The sequence below is a fragment of the Eumetopias jubatus genome, unplaced genomic scaffold (genome assembly GCF_037043125.1).
Source record: "Eumetopias jubatus isolate StellerSeaLion01/CBP00866 unplaced genomic scaffold, mEumJub1_p1.0 scaffold_9, whole genome shotgun sequence".
Lineage (NCBI taxonomy): Eukaryota > Metazoa > Chordata > Mammalia > Carnivora > Otariidae > Eumetopias > Eumetopias jubatus.
In genome coordinates, this window is record NW_028274815.1 from 97,160,510 (window position 1) to 97,186,699 (window position 26,190).

General features: G+C 44.0%; 1 pseudogene; it reads left to right on the top strand.

Annotated features, from left to right (window-relative positions):
- The first annotated feature begins 8,302 nt into the window (after nt 1–8,302).
- LOC114216406 (trafficking protein particle complex subunit 2-like) lies at nt 8,303–8,720 on the top strand (annotated as a pseudogene).
- Nucleotides 8,721–26,190: the final 17,470 nt, after the last annotated feature.

Below are 26,190 nucleotides of genomic sequence, written 5' to 3' on the forward strand. Positions count from 1 at the left end.
ACATCAGCTGTGATATGGTCTTCCCGACAACACTGCACAGGAGTTCCAATATGTCTACATTTTTGCCAACACTTGTCATTTTCTGTTTTTCTCCTCTTTTTAATAATAACCATCATACTGGGTGTGAAGTGGTGTCTCATTGTAGCTTGAGTTGCGTTTCCCTAATGCTTAGTCAAGTGGAGCACCTTTTCACATGCTTATATAATGCTTTTCTTGATAGCTGCCAACAAGAAAAATTTGGAAATTTCACAACTTCACTGACTGAGCCACCCAGGCACCCTTGGACATTTCACAACTTCAGATTCCCGGCCTCTTTGGACAAATCAAAAGATCTGGCAAAGCTGCGCACTCATTCCCACGAGGCAACCGTTGGCTACAGGGGCGGGGCTGCTTTCTGGAAGGGGTAAGCATTCTCCCGTTCACCAAATTTCTGCTGCTCCCTGTGGCCTCACCTGGGGAACACGGGAGTTCGCAGGGATCCCTGTGGGGGTGTTCAGCATCGCCCTCAACTTGTCGATGTGTCCAGATCTTTAGGTGAATGATTCACCCCAAACCAGCCTCACGTGCCACCTGCCAGGCCCCTCTGGAAAACTACTGGGGCAGCTTTGGGGAGCACATGTGACTTGGGCCTTCACTTCTCCATAGGCTTCTTGTAATCATCTCCAAACTGGAGCCAAACAGTTATTTGCCAAACAAATAATACAGAGGAAACTTTCCCCATAAAACTCAAATCAGTCAAGAATCTAGGTGTGACCAGGGAGTGACGTCCTAAGCCCGAATGATTTGGGGAGAAGCTGCCAGAGGGCTTTTTAAAATAAAGAACAGTCTGAGTGCGGCGGAGCCAAGCACGCAGCCCACGTTCCTGGCATTATGCTTTTATGGGCCCCGTACTTTTGAGTAAATGGCAATGGATTGATGAGACTTTCTTGAGCTGACAAAGCCTGGAATACCAAATAAGTTGCCGGCGTGGAATCTGTCTGTTGCTACATCCACTAAACCAATGTGTGAGAGCTTTGCTAGGTGACTAATGCCCTGACTATGCCTCCCAGGAAGGAGCCCCTGGGTCCTCTACTCTCCCACGGCCGGCAGCCAGTACCCAGAACCCAGCTGAGGACACCAAGATGCAGAGCAAGAAGTCAGGGATCCTTGCGTGTCTGGGAAGATGGGCAGGACCCTCAGTGCTGGCTCCCAGACTGAACCCGGTGAATCACCCAGCATCTCACGGTAAGGAAGGCAGAAGTGTGTCGGGCAAACCCAGCAAGGAGAGGAATTATCTGGGGCTCCCCTCCCTGGGACTTCCCAGTCAGACCATTATGCAAGGCTTTTCCACCTTAATAGGAATGGCTTCTCCTTCCTGCCACCCTGAGGAGGTGTGCCCATTTCACAGGGGAGGAAAATGGAGGTTTGTGTCACAATGGCATGTGACCTTGGACACGAACTATAAACACACTATTAAGGGTCTGTCTGGCCATTTTGGAATTCCGAGTTCCTAGCTAAGTTGATTAGGTGCAGCCTTTATCAATTATGGTTTAAGCAAAAAAAATTGCTCAAGCTACTTACGGCAGAAATCTCACCATTTTGCAAATGTAGGATGGCCCCAGACATACTTAAGGGGCCAGGCGTATCAGAATAAGCCTCAAGCTGCATTATTATTGTAGTAACAATAAGTACGTTTGCTGAGTATCTACACGAAGCACCTCCTACTAGGCCAAGCGCTAGTCCATACAATATTAACTCCTAGAAGGCCCTTGAGGTCATACTGAATTCAGACTGTGCTTCTATAAAAGAATTGCCCTTTGCTCACCCCGCCTGCTCAGAGCACCATTCCAGAAGCAAATCCGTCCCCCATGCCCTTATGGAACACAGTGCAGGGAGTGCTGCTCTGGGACCTGGTGAGGGTCAGCAGCGTGGCCACAGGGGTGTGGCAGAGGCAGGTGCTCAGGGTGCCCTCCCCCGGGCCCGGGGCCCGACTGTCTACCCACAGTGGGTCATCAGCAAATTTCAGATGGATGAATAAGCCCATTCAGGAGCTCTTCTACGTAGCCAACTTTAGATCACTCACGACTTTCCCCTCTACTGCTCCACACAGCACGCAGTCTTCATATATTGGATTAACATCTTTGTAAAATACGTTATCGTTTTCCTGCCCCCCCTTTCTTTTGCTTCTTCAAGTGCCAATTTTTATTTTAGCAGTTTTGATGGAAATTTTTCTAAAATATACATTTCCTTATGTTTCACTCCCCCCAGAGCAGCTTAGAAAAACCTTTATTATGAATTTTGAAGGCACACAAACAGTTCAGAGTTGAACACTATCCATCAACCTCGCCTCAACCTCTACCAGTGGTGGTGTCTGCCCAATACACCCTATCACCCTACCCAAGGACCCTCGGCCCGCACCAATTCTGAAGCAAATCCCAGACATGATATCACTTCACTTCTAGATATTTCTGCATCAGTCTCTAAAAGAGAAAGTTCTTTTTAAACATAATTGCCCTACTGTTATTACATGTAATAATTAATCATAATTTCTCAATATCATCATATATTCGGTTGTGTTTACATTTTCGGTTGTATCACAAATTCAGACTTTAAGCAGTTTTTTTTTTTTTTTGAGGTAGGGGGGCAAGTTTATTTAGTAAATTCAGGACTGCTGATTTTTTTTTTAAATCAAGATTCAAATAAGGAGCTCACATTACAATTGTGATACGATTTTTTGTGTCCCAATCTAAAGATTTGCCCTCCATCTCTTTTTTTCTTTGCAATTGATGTGTTGAAGAACTCTGAATTCTCTTTATCAGAAAAAAAATTTTTTTATTGCTCACGTTATAGACAGAGAGCAGAGAGAGTTATTTGTCTTTTTTTTTTTGATGCTTTGAGATTATCACATAAAAGAGCAGTTACTGTTTGTTCTCTGCTGTGACAGGAGCCCTTTCAGGGCTCAAGTGCATGGGAGTGCCTGAGGGCTTGTACACCTTCTTCTGTCCTACCTCTGCTGTTAGGGCCGCCAGTCACTCCACATGCCGGTGGCTGGGGCCTGTAACAGCCACCCTCCTTCTCCCTCCCCCAACCAGCAGCAGGCTGCACACATGGCTCACCAGACTTGGGGCCCGCCCCACTCTGCCAGGGAGAATGAGCGAATGTGCTACTGGTCTTGAACTTGAGCCTTGGTGCGAGACTCTGAAACAACCTTGGCTTCTTACCACTTCTTACTGTGTTTACTCTCTCGGGTGGTATTTCTGACTAACCCGGCTCTGGCTGGAAGAGGTCTGTGTGGTAATAAGGAAAAGCAGCTAACAGCATTGTTTGTCTTAATACGTTTTGTCCAGAATCCTATTTTCAACGATCGCTACTCTTTTGAGGCTATCAAAACAATAGCTCGCGTTTAATTGAGCATGTATGATACGCCATGCCCTGTTTTGAGCATTCCACGTAGATCTCATTCAATCCCACAACCACCTTATGACGCAGGTACTTCTGGACACCCATCTTACAAATGAGGACACAGACGCAAGGGGTCCATTCCCTTGTCCTGGGATGCCCGGCTAGCTGATGGGGCCGCCGGCACTCACACTCAGGAGGCTGGCCTCAGAGCCGCAGATTCTGACTAGCACTCTGTTCATTAATTAACAGTCTAATACAGTGGGGAGAGATTCAAGAATGCTTGTTTCCCCCTTCCATTCCCCCCCAAAAAAGAATGCTTGTTTCCATCATTCTCTGGGCCTTTAGATGAGTAAATTACCTTCTCTCTTTTACTATCAGTAAATGGGAAGCAAATTATATTGCCTGAGCAGCATTTTACAATCTGTTGAAAATGAAGACAATTGGGATCACTTACAAGCCCTACCAGACCTCATTCGAATTATTCAAATATAGGAATTATTTCATCATTTAAAAAAAAGCTTTCAGCTCTTCAAGCTCACTAACTCTGGGCAGGAGTGAGTTGGTGTAAGCACCCAGGAGACCTGCCTGACACAGTTTCCAAGCCAATCACCCTCTGAACCAGCAAGTCCACCTGTATATCTGTACACTCAAGACAGATGAGTGCCCAGAGCCACCCAGAGTCACGGCAAGAATGTTCTCGGCAGTTCTGCTTGTACCATCCTCCACCTGGAAACAGCTCCAACGTCCACCAACAGGAGGATGGACAAACTGTGGTTTATGGACACAACAGAATCTTTTACAGCAATCAAGATACTTGAAAGAAACATGCACACAACGAGAAGGAACATACTCCTGCTACACCCCACGGCGTGAGTGGATCTCACACACGTCACGGGGAGTGTAAAAGGCTGAAGCTGGCAGAGGGCACGCGGCGGGGTTCCGTTCCCGGGAAGCGTGACGACACAACCGCGGGGTCAGGTGTCCACTCACATGGCGGTCACCTTGCAGTTGGGGAGTGACTGGGGGGAGTGACCAGGAGGGCTGCTCGTGTTCTGTTTCTTGATCTGGTGCTATCCACACAGGGTGTCATTGTATATTGTACACTCGCATTTCTATGTGTTTATGTCATAAAAAGTGTTTTTTCACTGCTAAACATATATAACATTAAAAACAGAATGACTGCCAAAGACCTGATGGCTGTTAGTGGGCGAAGAAGCTGACAAAATGAGAATCATCACATGGCCTGCTTCCCCATAGCACAGCGACTGTCAAGGAGGGGTAAACTCTGGGTCTAACTGGTGCACAACGAGGAGGTGAGGACATGGGAGCACCCCAAGAATCATCTGGTTTTTGACCCAATCTCATCCTCAAATAAAACTGACCTTCTTCCTTAAAACTCAGAATACGTCCCATACAAAATTCTCTCCTCGTGGTAATGTACTTAAACCCTTAAATAGCACTTACTCATATGTTAATTATACTTCATTTAATCCTCATAACAACCCTTTGAGGGAGGCAGTTAGCATACCCATTTGACAGATGAGGTGACTGAGGCCCAGAGAGGTTTTAAATAACTTGACCAATGTGTCCCAGCTGGTGAGTAGCGGAGTGGTCGGGTGGGGGCAGGGAGGAAGGTCAGTGTGGCGGAGGGACCGGCGCCCAGGGCATGTCGCAGGGGAAATGGCTGGTAGTGGAGAAGCTGGGCTCATACCAGATGGAGGAATGATGACATGGGATCCTTAGGTTAGCCATTATCAGGGCTCCAGAAAGGATGTCTCAGGACCCAGCAGAGACCCCACTGCTGCGTGGGGGTTGTGAGGCAGGACTTAAGTCTCAATGTGTCTGGGAAATAGGACTCTTCCCAAATCCCTGGCCTGGACGTGCAGAGTCATCTGCCTGTTGGACTTCCACTGGGCCTGCCCAGAGTGGAAATGTTCCTCCCTGGCTCCAGATCTCCTCCCCAGCTGCCACTGGCTCTTTGGCCAAGTGGCAGCCTCCCAAAGCCTCAGCTCTCCAGGACTCCTTCTCGGGCCCTCCAGCACTCCACAGGGATTCAGCAGCCATGTCCCAGCATCAGCACAGCCACCACCTGCCTGGGAGACTGGGGCACCTTACTCCTTCATCTGTGAATGCTGTGCAAAGATGCTAGACAACTGGGCTTCAAGTGCCCATATCGGGCATCTAGTAAATGCTCATTAAGTGTCAGCCAACTTTCCTTCCTTAATCACACCCGGGGGCTGCTGGGTGATAGCTGGGTGCTCTCACCGCGAGGGTTGGGCTGGTCAGCTAACCCATCTCCTTCCCTTAGACGGGTTGTTCACTCTACGATCTGGCAGAGTGCATCCACGATCTTAACTCCAGATACAATCCTGTCTTTCCTCTGCTTAAAACAATTTTCTGTTAAGTTTTATGCTGGTGGGGAATCAGCCATTGGGACCCAGAATAGAAAGCAGAACCCATTGGAGCTGTAGACACAGATTTCCAGGAGAGAACCAGGTGCTCCTTGCATGGATCTGCAATGAATCCTGGAGGAAAAGTAAATGTGATTCACTTACACGAGAAAGTAGAATTATCAGTACTTGCAGGCGATGTGACTGCATATCTGGGGACCCAGGAGAATCAACTGAAAAATAAATAATAAGAAAGTTCAGTAATGTGGCCACTTACACATTTAATATACAGAAAGCAATTGCTTTTTGATATACAAAAGACCTGGTTAAAAAATACAATAGAAGAAAAATTCCACTTACAATACCCACTGAAGTCAGAATACCTGGGAAATAAAGTCGATTAAAATGAATCTAAATAAACCCAAACTTTAAAACTTTAGCAAAGAATCTTTTTAATTGGACAACTGGTGAGACACACCCTGTTTTCAGATAGGAAAAAATCGTATTGTATTTTTTCTCTCTGAATTTATCTAAAAACTTAATGCAATCTCAATGGAAACATCTACTTTTAAATTAGACAAGCTGATTCTAAAGTTCATAAGAAAAGTAAAATATGCAAGTATAGCCAAGAAAATTCTACAAAAGAAGGCTACCAGGGGAAACTATCCCTTCCAAATAATAAAAGGCATTATAAAACTATACTTAGGGGCACCCGAGTGGCTCAGTCGGTTAAGTGTCTGCCTTTGGCTCAGGTCATGATTCCAGCGTCCTGGGATCGAGCCCCACATCAGGCTCCCTGCTTCTCCCTCCCCCTCTGCCTGCCTGTTTGCCTACTTGTGATCTCTCTCTCTCTCTCTCTGTGTCCAATAAATAAATAAAATCTTAAAATAAATAAAACTATACTTAATAAAGAAGCTTGAGGGGCGCCTGGATGGCTCAGTCAGTTAGGCATCTGCCTTAGGCACAGGTCATGATCCCAGGGTCCTGGGATCGAGCCCTGCATTGGGCTCTCTGCTCAGAGAGGTGTCTGCTTCTCCCTTTCCCTCTGCTCCTACTCCCCATTTGTGCTCTCTCTCTCACTCTCTCTCAAGTAAATAAATAAAATCTAAAAAAAAAAAAAAAGAAGAAGAAGCTTGAAAGAGCATATGAATGTACAGACAGACCAATGGAACAAATCAGAGAACTCCAAAATAGACCCAAATACATATGGAAAGGTGGCATTTCAAAGCAGTGGGAAAAAGATGGATTATTCAATAAGTGGCTTCAGGACAGCTGAGTGTCAGCTGGAGCCATACCTTACTCCTTACACCAAAGTCAATTCCAGATGGATTGAAGTACTTTTAAAAACATAAAAGTACCAGAAGAAAAGTCGAGGGTTGTTTTTGATCATCTCTAAATATGGAAGATCTTCCTAAGTAAGACATAAAGGAAAAGGCTGCTATACTTATGTACATATAAAGTCTATTTAAGGAAAAATACTTATTTAAAAAGTTTTTGAAAATGAAAAATTAAAAAAAAAAACGTTTGCTTCTCATACAACAAAAACCTGGTTGCCTTAATATACAAAGAACTGTTATTTAAAAACAAGAAGAGATGGTAAATATCAATAATCCAACCACCTGAGAAAAAATGAGCAAAAGACAAGAACATGCAGTTTATAAATGAAAAGGTGCTCAGCCAGTTAAGCATCTGGTTTCAACTCAGGTCATGATGCCAAGGTCCTGGGATCGAGCCCCTTGTTGGGCTTCCTGCTCACCAGGGAGTCTGCTTCTCCCTCTCCCTCTTCCTCTGCCCCTCCCCACCAGCTTGTGCTCAGTCTCTCACTTTCTGTCTCTCTCAAATAAATAAAATCTTAAAAAAAAAGAGAGAAAAGAAAAGGTATTCAACCTAACTTACAATGAAAGGAATGGAAATTCCAACAATGGGACAGCAAAATTTAGAAAGATCAGTAATTCACATTGGAGGCAGGTAGGGAAGAGGCACAGCTGATGAGAAGTCAATGGCTGTGATTTCTTTCCAAGGCCATTTTGCATTATTTGTCAAAAATAAAAATGCATCTACCTCTTGATCCAGCAGTTCTTTCTTGACTAGTGGTTTACCCTACAGACATACCCTGAGGGCAAAACCTGCTAAATGAAGATGTTACAGAAACATTGTTTATAATAGCATTGGATTGGAAACGGTTCATATGGCTGCTGGCCAACCGTAGAATTTTAGAATGAGGATTGACAAGCTTTTCTTAGAGGGTCAGATGGTATTTTAGGCTTTATGGGTCAAAAGGCAGAATAGAGGTTATTATGCAGGTATTACTTTAAAACTATCCTCAGCTCAGGTATGAAAACAGGCAGGGTTTGATCTCTGGCCTAGAATATCCACACAATGAAAAGCTATCCAAGGTAAGATGAGATATGTCTAAATATTGATTGTGTGGAAAAGTCCCAATGCATACATTTTAAAAAGCAAGGGATGGGGGCAGTGACTGGCTGTTTCCGTTGTTGGCTTCTCCCTGCAGGAATTGTATTTTGAAGACAATGTCTGGAGGCTTCTACCTTGTAATTGTTGGCCACCATGATAATCCAGTTTTTGAAATGGAATTTTTGCCAGCTGGAAAAGCAGACTCCAAAGATGATCATCATCATCATCTGAACCAGTTCATAACTCATGCTGCTCTCGACCTCGTAGATGAGAGTATGTGATTGTCCAGCAACATGGACTTGAAACCTGTGAACAAGTTCAATGAGTGGTCTGTTTCAGCATTTTACTGCAGGTCATATGAGATTTATTATGCTTTGTGATGTAAGGCAAGAAAATGGAATAAAAAACTTCTGTACTGATGTCTATGATTTATACATAAAGTTTGCAATGAATCCATTTTATGAACCCAATTCTCCTACTTGATCAAGCGCATTTGACAGAAAAGTTCAGTTTCTTCAGAAGAAACACTTTTAAAGTTGAATGCAGAAAAACTTGGAAATAAACAATGTCACTATAATGGGGTCTTCTCAGGAGTGTGTACATTGTGAGTAACTTGATTAAATAGCCTGGAAAAGTGTTACAGTTTATCTAAACCTAACGAAATTCCTTAAATATTTCAAAACAGTACATTCAGTTTCTTACGATTGTCAACAGATCAATATTTGCTTGTGAACAGTGTTATTTATAAACTCTTTACAACCTTGAAAATACCCTTATTCTAAAAATTAAGAATGAGCTTTTGGCTTTACTCATTCAGATTGCTTGATCTTAATGTCCCAATCTAGAACCAAATGTCATTGTCAAGATTTGGGTAGACAGATTTAAAACTTTAGAACAAAGTATAGTATGAGCTACATTACCCCATGCAAGGAATTGCAATCATTTGTAATATGAGCTAAGGGTTCATTTGTACAAACCTGGGAAACCAAAACAACCTGTTAATACTAAGTCAGCAAGGAGCAAAGCAAGAAGGAAAGTGTCAGTTACCTTAACAGTTGGTTTTTGTTCTTTCTCCATAGACACGCAAGTCTGCTTCTCTCTACATACCGTAAGTCCATAGGTGCCTTATGAAACCAGACCATTCTGAACCTTAAAGGTAAACTTTTTCTATGGAACCTAAAAGAGACCTGCTTCCAAATGTATTCTGTCCTTTTTATAGAAGATTTTTTAAAAAGATTTATTTATTTATTTATTTTAGGGAGAGAGTGTGCACTCATGAGAGTGAGGGAAGAGATAGAGGGAGAGGGAGAGAGAATCTCAAGCAGACTTCCTGATGAGTGTGGAGCCGGGATGGGGGCTTGATCTCACAAACCTGAGATCATGACCTGAGCTGACACCAAGAGTCAGACACTCAACCAGCTAAGACACTCAGGTGACCCTTATTCTTTCCTTTTATAAAAAATTTTTAGATTTAGAGAAAAGTTGCAAAAATAACAGAGTTCCCATTTACATTCTCCCAGCTTCCCCTAATGTTAACACCTTGCATAACTCTATCAAATTTAAGAAACTGATATTGGTACAATACCATTAGCCAATCTGTGGACTTTATTTGAACTTGAGCCTTTTCCCCCACCTTTGCATTTACGTGTCCCATATCCTCAACTCCTCCAATCTGAGACAGTTCTTCAATTTCTCCTTGTCTTCCATGACTCTGACATTATTGAGAAGTACTGATCAGTTATTTAGTAACATATTCCTCAATTTGGGTTTGTCTCAGGATCAGATGTAGGTGATGCATTTTTGGCAGGCACACCCTGGTGACATCGTGCCCAGCCTGGTGTTTTCCCTTGGGGGGCATCATGCTGACATATGCTCTTACTACTAAGGAACTTACTGTTCCTTTTGATGTCTTGGATAAGGTGGCATCTGCTGGATTTGTCCACTATAAAATTACTGTTTTTCTCTTTGTAATTAATGAACATCTTCGCAGAGATATTCAAGACTGCAAATACCCTGTTTCTTCTCAGAGTTTGCTGACTGCTTTTAGCATTCACTGATCCATCAGACAGTTGTCAGGATGGTGACTTCAAGGTGGTTTTCTGTTTTCCTTGTGCCTTCTACATTTATTAATTAGAATTCTTCTGTAAGAAAGAGCTGTTCTTTCTCCCTTATTTACTTATTTACTGATTTTTAAAAAAGATTTTATTTCTTTATTTGTCAGAGAGAGAGAGAGAGAGAGCACAAGCAAGGGTAGTGGCAGGCAGAGGGAGAGGGATAAGCAGGCTTCCTGTTGAGCAGGGAGCCTGATGTGGGCCTCAATCCCAGGACCCTGAGATCATGACCTGAGCCGAAGGCAGATGCTTAACCGACTGAGCCACCCAGGTGTCCCAATTATTTACTGATTTTTAAAACTCAGTTACTTATATCAATATGTACCCATGGATGTTTACTGTTATTTATTTTGTTCTTATTGGCCATTAGGAGCTCTTTGAGGTTGGTTCCTGTGCCTTTTGACATGTCCCCATCCTCTCTAAATTTTTCTTTACCTAATGGCCCCCATGATGCTTCAGGCTCATCTTGGTTTTCCCTGACCCAGTCCTGGGATAGAAACACAAATAGTACTGCTGTCTAATTAATCATGAATAAAACAAAACATAATTATTTATATCTGCATGAGAGAACTAAAATAATATACCAGACCTCAATATCACCACCATTTAGAAACTCTGTAATTAGTTTAGATATTGTGGTTTTATTTTATTGTTTGGCCATTTAAGGAACATCTAGATCAGTGTGTGACACACCATGGGTCATAGCGTAACAGCTCTGAGGATGCATAGTCCACACCAGCATCTTTCTTTCTTTGCCTCAGAATAATTATCCACGAGTCCGAATTTATGTTTCTCTTTCTTTAGAATACGGAGAAAACAGTTGAATTACATTTCTGCTCATTTCGGGTCTTAAGCTCAGAACAGCCCTCAATTCTGGGCCTTCGTTGTGGAAACCAGGCTGGGAACAGTAAGGAAAAAGAAGGCAGGGCTCAGGAAGGATGCACAGGAGAATCAGAAAGTCACCACCTCTGGAGGGCCTCCCAGCCTGCAGGCCCAGCCAATGGGCCTCACCAACTCATTTTCCTGGTTGTTATTGTTGTTGGATTTGCTATCTCAACCCTGACACTATTCAAATCTTGTCTAGAAAGAACAAGAAAGCAAAGCAAGCAAACATAGGGATTTTTCTCTGCAAGTGTTTCTTGGGTATTTTAGCTCTGGCATTCAACCAAGAAAAACATATATGATCCAAGAAGCATCACCCTCAGCCAGGACCTGCCACCTGTCAGTGCAGAGATTTTCTTATTTTGCAGGCAGGGGTGAAGAAGATAGAGATTGGTTTAGTCTCAGTCCTTAGGCTCCTCAGCCTGCAGTTCTGCCCCCATGCATGGTAAACTTGTCAGAAGCTTAAGACAGGGCACTGCCAGGCACACTTCCCATGGGAGCCTGCAGAACAACAAAAAGCAAAGAAATGAAAAAACTTGAAGACTGAGGTTTGAGAACCCTCCCCCAGGTGATGCAAAGATACTACTCACTTTCTGGGTCCTTGAAACTATTTTTGTTTGTTTGTTTGTTTCTGTTAGCTGATAGGAAGCTGCATAGCAAGAATAGGATCTAGGATCATGCCAAGCTTACTATAGACTCGAACCTGGAGCTTTGGGATAGATCTTATTTTCCCAGTCAATGACAGAACTTGCTACAAAGGAAGTATTGTTTCATTTTTTTTTTTAAAGAATATGAAAGGAGTGTAAGAGAACTCTTGTATTTCTTTATATCTCTATAATTTTGTATGTCTTCATTCCTGGGAAACTGGAAGCTAGATGAGAAAAATGTACTGAAACCAGGGCACCTGGGTGGCTCAGTTGGTTAAGCGTCTAACTCTTGATTTCAGCTCAGGTCATGATCTCAGGATCATAGGATGGAGCCCTGCATTGGGCTCTTCACTCAGCATGGAGCCTGCTTGAAATTCTCTCTCTCCTTCTCTCTCTGTCCCTCCCCCTGTGCATGCTCTCCCTCTCTCTAAATAAATAAATAAAATCTTAATTTAAAAATGTACTGAAAGCATTGGAAGTGTAAACAGCTGTTATGAATTGCATTGTGTCCCTACTGTAAAAGTGATGTGTTACATCCAGTACCACAGTGACCTTGTTTGGAAATACAGTCTTGACAGATTTAATCAAGTTAAGATAAGGTCACTGATGTTCTTATTAAAAGGGGAAATTTGAACACAGACACACACAGACAGGATATAGCTAGGTCTTGCTTTTATATTTAGTTTGATAATCTCTGCCTTTTGATTGAAGTATTTGGTTCATTTATATTTAATGGAATTATTAATATAGCTGCATTTTAGTCTACCATTTTGCTACTTGTTCTTTATTTGTCTTGTCTGGTTTTTGCTCCTTGGTTTCTTTTTTCTTACACTCTTTTGTTTTAATCATATATTTTATTCAAATTGCCATTTAGAATCTCAGATTTTCTAAGCAATTGCTCAAGCCAGTGAGCCTCAAACTTAGGGTTGTGAACTCTGATTTTTGAAATAGCATGTTTTCTTTACCATCCATGACAATGTTTATGAAGTTAGCATCAGGCTGGATTATATTCAAGTCTCAAACCGGGGAAGTGAAGTCTTCAAAGTTATTCATTTGGGAGTTGACTGAAACAGTAATTTGTGAGTTGTTACTGTATAGAAATACCTCCATATGACCCATATAAAGGAGAAATTACATAGCTTAAGATAAAAAATTGAGTTTAGAGAACCAGCTTAGAGAAGCCAGCTTGTAGGCAAGAAAAATTCAGCAAGAACAGCAATTATCATCTAGCTTATTGGCACTATATTTTGGGGGGTTTATTAGTGCTCTCCAAAATCAGATGGCATGTCCGTGATATGTCTGGTTTTGGAAATGAGTAGCAAAAATGTTTGCTGGTATTTCTTTGACCTCGTTGACTTATATAAAATAAATCAAACTTTGTGGCTATGTCTCCCTTGATTTGCCCTCTTATATGGTAGATGAGGAATTGGCAGAAAGCCCATAAGTGTCTAACAAACATTAACTGATTGATATTTGCAGCTTTAGTTTCATTGAACAAAAAGTCAGAATATGCAAAGATTAGTTAATGCAACTTGGTGACTGGGTAAGCATGGGAAAAAAGACCCCCACACAAAAAAGGGAGGGCAATTAACATTTACTGAATCCTGACTATGCCCCTGGCAAGGTACTGTGAGTGTTTAAGATCAGGATGGATCAATGGACCCTCACAGGAAGGTTGGACATATCAGATGGAGAAATGCACATGAAAGCTCCTTGAAAACTATCAATGGGGTAAATGCTGTCTTCTGTTGGGTTGCTTAGAGCAGACCCTGAGCCAGGGAATCAGGTGCACAGGATAGACTGAGGAGGTGGGCTCAGGAGAGGGAGAGAGAGGAAGATAAGTTCTGTGTCTTCATTTCCTCATTTGCATGTTGGGGATAAGTATTGGAAATTTTTCACTGACTCAACAATTGTTTTTGAGCACACTATACACGAGGCACAGTTCTAGGTAGGGTGGATAATACAAACCAACGAAACCAAGTCCTTCTCATGGGTGACATTCTTGTAGATTCCATTACTTCCTGGTTCCCTTTCACCCCTCCTGGGAGTATACTGATTAAAGTGCCTTGTTCCAAGGCGTTGCCTGGAGTGAGGGGGACACAGAGCCTTGACTGGCATCTTCTGAGCAACCCCGAGTCCTTGCTTGATCCGTGTCATCCTCATGTCTTCCCAGGGAGCAAGGAATAGGGTAAGTATTATTTCCACTTTGCAAGGAGGGGACTGGTGGTCCCATGACCACCCCACCATCACCCCTGAGACCCAGTGGCAGAAACGTACTACAAGTTATGTCTCTTGTGTTCTAGACTGCTTCCTTTAGTCTTCCAGCAACCAGCATTTGAAGTGAAGATGTATTAGATTTAATATGAAGATGAGCTAATCAAAATCCTTCTGTGACACCTCTGATTCCTGACTACACTGCCTCCATCCTGCCTCATCACTGCCTGTGGGGCCAGTCCAAGGCTAACTTATTACCTTGGGCATAGGATAAAACCTCTGATCCTTCACAGTTTTTGACACACAGAAAACTGTTTATCACTGTAAATCACTGAGTTTGAGAGTGGTTTGTTACACAGCAGAATTGTGGTGATAGCTAACAAATAGAGGGGTCTGTTCATTAGTATAATTGGGCAGACCTGGTCAAAGGCCATGGCTATTTCAAAGTTCCTGATGCATTTTGCCAATTTGCTTTCCAGAAAGATTGTTGTGATAGATGCTCCTGATATGATATTTGACTGGATTTTTGCTACGGAAACACTAAGGTCTTCTATCCTTTTCCCCTTGCGTGCTCCCATCAAGTAAGTTTTGCCTTCTTGCCATTTTGTTTTGTTTTGTTTTTCAGTTGGCAATAGGACCCAGGAAACAGGGCAAATTCATTCATGAGTGCGTGAAGGCAGCGGTCTGTTAAGTGATCTTATGAACCACATGTGGGTGGATGTGTTGCCAGGAATAACATCACAGTGACTCTCTGCAAGGCTCTGGGCAATGCCCCGGTAAACCCTGCCGGCCTGCTAACACCAGCCCCAGATTTATATAATAAATTGCATCTCATTATCTCCTCTCTGGCGCCTTCCTGAGTAATTGCCAACGCACGCTTGGTGGAAAGCGCTAGAAGAAATGGCAAGCTTGCCAGAGCTCAGCCCTGAGGCCAACACTTAATAACTTACTTCAAACAGGACTGTTTTGTGACTGTGCCCCTTGTGGCGGGGAGGGAGCCAGCTGTCTCTCTGTGTGGGCCTTTCATTCCCAGAGGACGTGTCTGCTCTCTCAGCCCCTGTTCCTACTCTGAGAGATTACAAGTTCAAACCCACCCCACCTCCCCAAATGAAAGGCCCCCAGAGGCTCAGCTCTTGAAGACCAGGATGAAAGCCAAGGAAAACCTTGGAAGTCAAGGGGCTTTCACACAGAGAGAATACTGAGGGCATTTAAAAGTGCCACCACCACATCCTCAGAAACCATTCCCCACCCCCAACGTCAAAGCAGTTTGTTTGCATTAAAGCATGGCCTTGTTGGTGGAGGATTTAGAAAACCTAGAGCAAGGACTGGTAAACTTCTTCTGGAAAAGGCGAGATAGTAAATGTTTTAGGCTTTGTGGGCCATATTGTCTCTGCTGCAACCCCTCGACTCTGTCACTGTAGGTGTGAAAGGAGCCATAAACAATATGCAAACCAATGGGTGTGGCTGTATGCCAATAAAACTTTATTTACAAAATCCTGTGGTGCAAAGGCGTAGTTTGGTGACTTGTGACTCAGGAGATGGTGGTGAAAAAAGAAGCAGAGCCTTGCCTTTAGACTTATTTTCATGTTTTCATTTAACAAACACTGAAATAGCCTCATTATGTTCCAGACATTTGGAAGAGCTTTATAAATATTGATGCACTTAATTATCACCATAACCCTATGAGGCAAGTGCTATTGGTCTCCCTGGTTGGATACAGAGAGGTTAGGTAACTGTCCAAGGTCACACAGTGGTAAGTGAATGTCAGGATTTGAATGCAGGCAGCCTGTGTTCTTACCCTTCAGCATGCGCTGTGGAGAGGCAGGTTGGCCTTCACGGAAGGAACGTCCACTGTGCACCTTGCTCGGCATTAGCCTAGGGGGAAGGGAATGGGCCAGTGGTGATTAAGACCTAGTCCTACCCTCAAGGAGCTCCAGCCCTGCAAATTAACAAGTATGAACATAGGAAAGCATGGGATTCAGGATGATTCCATTTCTATGACAGCCAGGAACCAGCCAAACTCATCTATGGAACAAAGGTGAGAAAAGAGGTGACCTTGGACCATGCCAAGTAGGAGAGGCACAAGTAACTTTCCACAGTGTTCTTCATCTAGGTGTCTGGTATACCTAGGTTAAAAAAAAAATCGTCAGGCTGACTCAGTAAAACATACACATTTAAAAGAAAAATGGAGGGCGCCTGGGTGGCTCAGTTGGTTAAACCGCTGCCTTCGGCTCAGGTCATGATCCCAGGGTCCTGGGATCGAGCCCCGCATCGGGCTCCCTGCTCACACGGGAAGCCTGCTTCTCCCTCTGCCTGCCGCTCCCCCTGCTTGTGCTCTCTCCCTCTCTCTCTCTCTCGCTATCTCTCTCTGTGTGTCAAATAAATAAATAAAATCTTTAAAAAAATAAAAAGAAAAGAAAAATGGAGGGGTCCCAAGGTGGCTCAGTCTGTTGAACAGCTGGCTCTAGATTTTGGCTTAGATCATGATCTCAGGGTCATGCGTTGAGCCCCGAGTTGGGCTTCATGCTCAGTGAGGAGTCTGCTAGAGATATTTTTCTCTCTTTCTCTGCCCCTCCCCCTGCTCACTCACGTGCGCTCTCTCTCTCTCTCTCAAAAATAAATAAATAAATAAATAAATAAATAAATAAATCTTAAAAAAAAAAAAAAAAAAAAAGACCTGGAAAATGATTATCCCAAGCCTTGGGATTGAAAGAATACCTTCAAAAATTGGCCGGGCCCTTGCTCCTCCGAAGGAAAGCAGGCTCTGCACTCAGTGTCTCCAGCTCAGAGGACCACGTTGCTCATGTCTCCTTGATTGCAAAGGCTATCTCATTCCAGTGTAGACCTCAAACCTCAGGCCCTCAGCTGGAGCTTCCAGGAAAGGCCACCTGGAGTCTCTGATTTCTTTATTTCCTGCCCCTCAGCTTTAGTAGAACCCAAGCAGAGATGAGGTTGCATGGTCCTGAGCCCACCATATTGTGTACTTGACGACAACCCATCCACCCAGCCATCCAATCACATGCACACTGAGGCCCCTGACCATCTATGGAGTCACCCATCCACAAGCCCACTGGCATGTCACCTCCAACTTTCTGTCTCTCCTTTGAGGAGCTAAGGGTCTTTGGAGATGATTTTCTTCTTTTTTCTTTTTTTTAAAAGATTTTATTTATTTATTTGACAGAGAGAAACACAGCGAGAGAGGGAACACAAGCAGGGGGAGAGGGAGAGGGAGAGGCAGGCTTCCCACTGAGCAGGAGCCTGATATGGGGCTCGATCCCAGGACCCTGGGACCATGACCTGAGCTGAAGGTAGACGCTTAACAGCTGAGCCACCCAGGTGCCCCGATTTTCTTCTTCTTGAGGTTGACTGCTGTGTTGGGGGTTTTTGGAGAGGATGACATCCTTGAGGGCTGTCTTCACAGTCAGGAAGCCCTCACGGGCTTGGAGAGATGGGAGGGAGGTTGACTACATGGTCACTGGTGTCTGACTGCCTAGGTTCACATCCGCCACTCGCTGGCTTCGTGAGCTTTTAAGACACCTCTAGGTTCCTCACTCTTCTGACCTGCAGAAGCCAGTGAGGTAGGTTACCAAAATGCCCACGAGGCTCCACTCCCCCTTGTATCCATGCCCTTCACAGTGTGATTTCGCAGCTCTTTCCACGGAGAGATGGAGCCTGTTTTCCCACCCCTCCAATCTGTGACTTGCTTTGGACAACAGAATGTGGCAAAAGTGATGTTGTGCCAATTTTGAGCTAGACCTAACAAGCCTTGGTACCCCCTTGTCTTCCCCCCTCTTCTTCCCCACCTGTCTTCCCTCTCAGTCCTGCCCCCACAATGTAAACAAGACCAGGCTAGCCTGGTGGAGGATGGGGTGCCCCCCAGATCAAACCCCCCCCATCGCTGCAGCCACCCACAGCCAGCCAACTCCCAGAAGCCGAGCCTCCTAGCTGACCCGTGGCTGACACATGATGGAGCCCAAGCAAAACCAGGAGGACTGCCCAACCGAAATGCTTCACTCACAGAATCGCAAGCCAACGACAAGTGGTTAAGTGGCTGTGTTCTGGGGTGGCCTTATGCAGAACTATTGCAGCAGTAGGAAAGCGATGTAACAGGATTCTATGCCTCTGGTACCTCACAGAGTTGCAGGGAGAATAAAATGGGGTGGTCTGTGTAAAAAGGTTTAGTTCAGCGGCCGGCACAAGGCAACAGTCCGTAAATGTTAACTGTTAGTCTCGGTGTGGGGCCTTGAGTCCCAAACCAACAATCTCTGCCAAACTAACTGTGCTAGAAGTGGACCCCACCTGAACATCCAACAGACCACTCATGGACCATATGTGGCCCCACCTACAGAAGCCTGGGCTCTGCGGACAATGTCTAGGCAAAACTTTTTACAGTTACATAATCCACAGGCACTCATGGACTAGCTGTGAAAGGATGTGTGAATTTGTGGGACTCACCTGCCATGCCAATATGGGGCACCTGCCACGAGCCAGCACACAGGTTGCAACAGTCTCTTTGTGCCCCACTTCCTCGCGGATATTCTGGCCCTCCTCTGGAAAAGGCTGGGACTGCATGCAGCAGGACGAGAGCAGATGGCCCCTGGAGACCAGCCTTCCTCCCACTGCTGAACAGCTTTGAGTGTAAGTAGATCACGAAGAACTTGTGGTGCCGACTCTAATTCCAGTTTCAGAAGTGAGTCACAGCCTCGGCACCTGTATAGTGGGTTATACGCACAAGGATGCTTTTTGCTTCCTTGTGTGTAGCGGCAAAAAACTGGTAACTGCTGGAGTATCCATCGTTAGGGAGGCAGGCGAAGAAATTATGATAGTCATACACCTGTGGAATATTATGTAGCTGTGTTTAAACCTAGGTCTTTTGACCTGGCAGGAATCTCTATGATGTATTGTTAAGGGAGAAAATCAAGCTGCACAATAATTAATGCACAGAGAATGATCCCATTTTTATAAAACAACAAAATCCCATCTAAGTGAATACATATTAGTATAAGTTTGTGTGTGGTATGGAGAAGGTATGGAAAAGGTATGGAAGGATACACACCTGGAGGAGTGGGGTGGGAGAAGCTTATTAGCTTATCCTTTCTTTTCATTTTATTTTTTATTTGCTAAATGATTCATATATGTTCCCACCCCCATCCCTCACTTTCTCCCTCTCGTTCTCTCTCTTGCTTGGGATCTACACACACACACTGTTTTGTCTTAAGCCATTATCAAGAACACTACTCATTAGAGAGTAAGTTACATATGTCATGGAAATTCACCCCTAAGTAAGTACTTCAATGTGTATTTATGGCCCTAAGAATAGGACCACAGTGCAGTCATTAGCTTCAGAAATTTAACATTAATACTAAGCATGTTCTCCAATCCCAAGAAAATTAAACTAGAAATCAATAACAGAAAGATATATGGAAATTTTCTGCAAGATATGGAAATTAAATGACCCACTTCTAAAAAACCCATGGGTCAAAGAGGAAGTCATGGGGAAATGAGAAAATATTTTGAATATAACAATGTTAAAGAATAATACTTCTATCTAAGCTACAGATTCATGTTTCCTTTATAGACTGTTTATAATTCATGTCCTTTACCGTGTGACTTTATTTATTTATTTATTTATTTATTTTGAGAGAGAGAGAGAGATCAAGTGTGTGTGAAGAAGGGGAACGGCAGAGGGAGAGAGGATCTTAAGCAGGTTCCACGCCCAGTGCAGAGCCAGACACGGGGCCCCATCTTATGACCCTGAGATCATGACCTGAGCCGAAACCAAGAATCTGATGCCTTAACCGAATGAGCCACCCAGGTGTCTCTGTCATGTGAGTTTATACACCCACCCACTGGAATGGGTAGAGGTTAGTTTCCTTCCCTGCCAATATTGGGCTGGGACATGTAACTTGCTTTGGTCAAAGGAAAGGGGTCAGAGTAGTTCCTGACCAAAGCCTTGTGTTTTTCCAGTGTCTTCTGCCTCTGCCTTTGTCATGAGAAGAGCTTGCCCCTGGCACCTGATGCAGTGTTGCCTCAGGAACCAGAAGGAACATGTGTGGGGCAGACCTGAGCTTAACCCAGCTGCACACACAGATCTACAGCGGCCCAGCCAACCCCTAACAACCCATAGAAGCATAAGAAATAAACACTTACAGGGGCACCTGAGTGGCTCAGTCAGTTAAGCATCTGCCTTTGGCTCAGGTCATGATCTCAGGGTCCTGGGATTGAGTCCCACATCGGTCTCTCTGCTCAGCAGGGAGCCTGCTTCTCCCTCTCCCTCTGCCTGCCACTCCCCCTGCTTGTGCTCTCTCTGTCAAATGATAAATAAAATCTTTACAAAGAAAGAATGAAAGACTTATTGCTGTAGACCACTGAGATTTTTTCATTTGTTATACAGCAATGACTGATCAATGCAATAGCTAATGGTTATAAAACAATTTAGGGATTGTTGTCAGACCTTTACTTATATTAAGTCATTATACACACAACAGTCCTTTTTCACATATGAGGAAACTGAGTTTAAGTTGCTTGCACAATGTCACCTAGTTAATAAGCTAAAAATTTATGTGACCATGGGACATATTGCCTCTGGACTTCCGCTAGAATGACAGTAATTGGTGGTGGTGGTTTGAGCCACTTTGAGTTGGGGCTTATCTTACTTGCAGCCTAACGCATCCTGCCTGATCCACCTGCGCAGCCTTCCCCCTGCCTCACCTCCTGACCTCGTCTTTCAGCCCCAGGGAATCTCTGAAGACCTTGGGGAGAAAGCTTTGCTTTCCCCAAACATTAGTTTACACCTGGGATCCTCCAAGGTGCTCCAAGGGCTTAGACTTTTGGAGCACAAAAGACAGTGAGTCTGGTTTCCTCTCTATACATGGGCAGAGAGGGTGAGAACAAACACCACTATGAGGCTAAAGAAAAGGCAGTTGTGAGCACAAGAGGAAATTGAACAGCGCCAGCTTCTACCTAAAGAAGAGAAAGCAGGTCCTTCTCTGGCTTCTGTCAGAGGAGGTTGGTTAGCAAATGCTCAGATGGACCAGGCTTCAGGCTTGGAGAAGGCATGCATTTCAGAAAGAGAGATGAGGAAGCTTGTACCTGGGAGCCCTTCAAGGGCTGGGCCAAGCACAGGGGTGTTTTATCGGGGGGTACAGAAGGTGTGAGAGGAGGTGTGCAGATTTCCATCCTTGGTTGTTCCCTCCAGCCTGGGGTTCTCCAACTTGAGCATCCATTAGAATCGCCAGAGCTGGGAAGCTTTTAACAATCCCTGCACCCTGGCCATGCCCCAGACCTGCTACATCAAGTGCTCTGTGGAGGGGACCCAGGCCCTGGGGTTTGTGTGGGCAAGGCTGGGGTACACACAGTACCGGCCCCATTTTAACTGGGGCTTCCTCCACTCCCCTGAGGGCAAACACCATTATTGCGTGCCCACCAGCTACCAGACAGCATGCCAGATACTCCACATGGTATCACAGGGGTTTCCCACAACAAATGACATTTTTTTTTTAAGATTTTATTTACTTATTTGACAGAGAGAGACACAGGGAGAGAGGGAACACAAGCAGGGGGAGTGGGAGAGGGAGAAACAAGCTTCCCGAGGAGCAGGGAGCTCGATGCGGGGCTCGATCCCAGGACCCTGGGATCATGACCTGAGCCGAAGGCAGATGCTTAACGACGGAGCCACCCAGGCGCCCCAACAAATGACATTTTTAACAAATAGGGAAACCGAGGTACAGTTAGCAAGTGGCAGGTGCAGGAGTCAAGTCCAAACAGTCCAGAGGCCAAGCTCTCTTTTTAAAAAATTTATTATTTTTAAATTTTTTTAAAGTAGGCTCCACACCTGATGTGGGGCTTGAACTCAGGACCCTGAGATCAAGAGTCTCATGCTGTACCACTGAGTCGGCCAGCTGCGAAGGTTTATACAGCCACACCACATACCTCTGTGATTCAAATGACCTGAGAATTAGGACAGAAGACAGAAATTTCCGCAAGGTTCAAAGCAGGGCCTGGTTTGGGTGGGCAGAAAGAGCAGTCCACCGTGGCTGACTGGAGGAACCCAGAGAAGGATGCCAGGTTTCTGGTGTGGCCAGGATTTCGAAAGCCTAACCAGAGCAAAGAGACAGGGGAATCAGGCTAAGCAGCCCAGTTTCTCCTGACAGTCTTTGTTCCTTGGACTCAGAACGAAGTAGTGCAGTGTAGTGCAGTTCGTTGAGGACCAGCTGAGGGTCTGGAAAAAATGCTACAAGACCTGCCTATGGGTTGTTTTGGTTTTGCTTTGGTCCCTCCCTGCTTTTGCCCTCCCTCCTCTCAGCACTTCCCTCTTTAAGATGAAAGAAACTTTCAAGGGACCCTCCCCACAAATTCCTGAGATGGGACCAGCCCTGTTAGACTCAGAAAAATCACTATTTCGACTGCAGAAAGAACGGATATAAATAAATAAGGAGAACCACCAAATTCCCCTATTGCCTTGAGATTAACAAAGGCCACCAAGAGTTTATTTTTTTTTTTAAGATTTTATTTATTTATCTGAGAGAGAGAGCACAAGCAGGGGAAGCAGCAGATGGAGAAGCAGGCTCCCCACTGAGCAGGGAGCCTGATGTGAGGCTCCATTCCAGGACCCCAGGATCATGACCTGAGCTGAAGGCAGACACTTAACTGACTGAGCCACCCACGTGCCCTTTATAAAAGAAATGCTACTAGGAAACAAACAAGAGAAAATGTTCAAGCACACTAATAATTTAAGTGACAAATTATTGCTTATTTGAAAATTAGACAAAAGTGCTTTGAGTGATAATACCCAATCCTGGTAGTCTGGGGGCAAGACTGACACCTTAGTCCATTAAGAACCATATTGATGAGGAGAAAGTGGCAATAAAATGTTCACATCCTAAAACAAACAAAAAACGTTCACATCCTTTGACTTAAGGTTCCACTTCTGGGAATCTATCTGGAAGTTAAACAATTCCAATCCATGGCAAAAATCCTTAAGCACAAATATGTCCCTGCAATGTTATTGACAAAAGGAGACATCTTAATGAGGATCAACAGAAGAATACCTAGGAAAATGGAGCCACTGAAAATTGGTCATGAAAACCATTTAGCAACTGGAAAAAATGATGAGGATATAAACATTAAGTGATACTCTCAGGGCGCAAAACTTCACGTGTATCATGATTACACTGTGCTTAAAAAATAAATGGACTACCCAAAATGAAGGCAATTGTAGAACGCAAAATTGTTTTTTCCTTTTTTAAAAAACAATGTTCTCTATTGTGTTTATAATAATTTACATACAAAACATCCAGTTTTCTTTAAAGAAGTCCAACCACCTGGTGGCAGGATGGAAGGTGGACAGGAGTAGTGGGACATGGAGAAGGCTCACACAGCAACTCGGGCAAGACATGCCTAGAGAAGGTGATGGAAAGTGGGGAGGGGAGGGTAAGGTGGGTCAGAGTGCAGAGACATTTAGAAAGCTGAATGGCAGAACGTGATCCTGACTGGCCAGCAGGAAGTGGGATGGGGTAAACTGAGGCTCAAGGTTTTAGTTTGGGCAACGCACTGAGTGCAATGCTGCTCTTGGGTGGAAAACACAGCAAGGGGAGCAGACTGCAAGCAAAGGGACCTGGGGTTTCTTTGTCCTTCTGCTCCTCCTCTTCTTTCTCTTCTCCTTAAAAAAAAAAAATTAACAGCTTTATTGTGCTATAATTTACATACAGTAACATTGACCCATTATAAGTGTAGGAGTCAATGACTTTGTAGCCTATTTAAAAAGTTGTGTGACCACCGCCAGAATCCCATTCTAGACCATTTTCAAAAAGAAATGTTGTACTCATTTACAGCTACTTCTCATTCTTATCTCCACACTGAGTAACCCCTAATCTTTCTGTCTCTATAGATTTGCCTTTTCTGGATATTTCATCCAGAAATATGGATCATGCAATAAGTATTCTTTTGTGTGTGGCTTCTTTCAGTGAACATATTGTTTTGAAATGCTTTCATGCAGGCTGTTTCATCCATGTCGGAATATTTATCAGTGCTTTGCTCCTTTTTATTGTTGGATGGTATTTCATTGTATGCGTATACCATATTTGTTTATCCATTTATCAGCTGATGGACATTGGAGTTGTTTCCATTTGGGGGCTATTCCGAATAATGCTGCAATTTACATTCATGTACAAGTCTTTGTGTGAGCATATGTTTTCATTTCTCTGGAGAAGATTGCTGAGTCATATGGCAATTTCATGTTTAACATTTTTGAAAAACTGCCAAACTGTTTTCCAATGTGACTGCACCATTTTTACATTCTCACCAGCAATGTATGAGGGCTCCAATTTCTGCACAGCCTTGCCAACACGGATTATGTCTCTTTGATTAAAGCCACACTAGTGAGCATCATTTGAATTTCCCTAATGACTAATGACGCTGAGCATCTTTTCAATGTGCTTATTGGCCATTTGTACATCTTCTTCAGACAACTGTCTCTTCAAATCATTTGCCCATTTTTTTTTTAAGAATGTGTTTATTTGAGGGGCACCTGGGTGGCTCAGTCGTTAAGCGTCTGCCTTCGGCTCAGGTCATGATCCCAGGGTCCTGGGATCTAGCCCCGCATCGGGCTCCCTGCTCCGCGGGAAGCCTGCTTCTCCCTCTCCCACTCCCCCTGCTTTAGTTCCCTCTCTCGCTGTGTCTCTCTCTGTCAAATAAATAAATAAAATCTTAAAAAAAAAAGAATGTTTTTCTCCCAGACTGGGGGAGGGGCCAGAGAGAGAGGGATAAGCAGACTCCCTGCAGAGCGGGGAGACCAACGCTGATCCCAGGACCCCGGGATCATGACCTGAGCTGAAGGCAGATGCTTTACCAACTGAGCCACCCAGGCGTCCCCATTTGCCCAGTTTTAAATTGGATTGTTTGTCTTTTTTAAAATGGATTTGAATGTTTTATGGATTTTGAATTTGAATTAACCAGAATGTACAGAGATTTCCATATAACCCTGCCCCCATATACACATAGCCTCTCCCTCATTATCAACATCCCACATCACAGTGGTATGTCTGTTACAGGATGACGTATACTGACACATCATTATCATCCAAAGTCTATAGTTTACATTACGGTTCAATTTTTTTTAAAATTTTTTTATTGTTATGTTAATCACCATACATTACATCATTAGTTTTGGATGTAGTGTTCCATGATTCATTGTTTATTCATAACACCCAGTGCTCCATGCAGAATGTGCCCTCTTTAATACCCATCACCAGGCTAACCCATCTCCCCACCCCCTCCCCTCTAGAACCCTCAGTTTGCTTTTCAGAGTCCATCATCTCTCATGGTTCGTCTCCCCCTCTGACTTACTCCCCTTCATTCTTCCTCTCCTGCTATCTTCTTCTTTTTCTTTTTTCTTAAAATATGTTGCGTTATTTGTTTCAGAAGTACAGATCTGTGATTCAACAGTCTTGCACAATTCACAGTGCTCACCGTAGCACATACCCTCCCCAATGTCTATCACCCAGCCACCCCATCTACGGTTCACTTTTGATGTGCATTCCATGGGTTTGGACAAATACAGAATGAACTTATATCCATCATTATATTACCATACAGAGAATTTTCTCTATCCTAAAAATCCTCCGTGCTCTCCTTATTAATTCCTCCCTTCCTCACTAGCCCCCAGAAACCACTGATCCATTTACTGTTTCCACAGTTTTATCTTTTCCAGAATGTCATTATAGTTGGACTCATACACTATCCAGCTTTTACAGATGGGTTTATTTCACTTATTAATATGTGTTTATGTTTCCTCCATGTCTTTTCTGCTTGATGGTTCGTGTCTTTTTAGTGCTGAAAAATATTCCATTGTCTGGATGTACCACAGTATTTTCTCCATTTACCTACTGAAGGACATCTTGGTTACTTCCAAGTTTTGGCAATTATGAATAAATGTTGGTGTGGATAGAAATTGTCACCTCATGTGGGTAAATATGAAGGAGTATGACTGCTGGATTATATGGTTAAGACTATGTCTAGTTTTGGGACGCCTGGGTGGCTCAGTCAGTTAAGTGTCTACCTTTGGCTCAGGTCATGATCCCCGGGTCCTGGGATCGAGTCTCACATGGGGCTTCTTGCTCAGGGGGGAGTCTGCTTCTCCTTCTTCCTCTG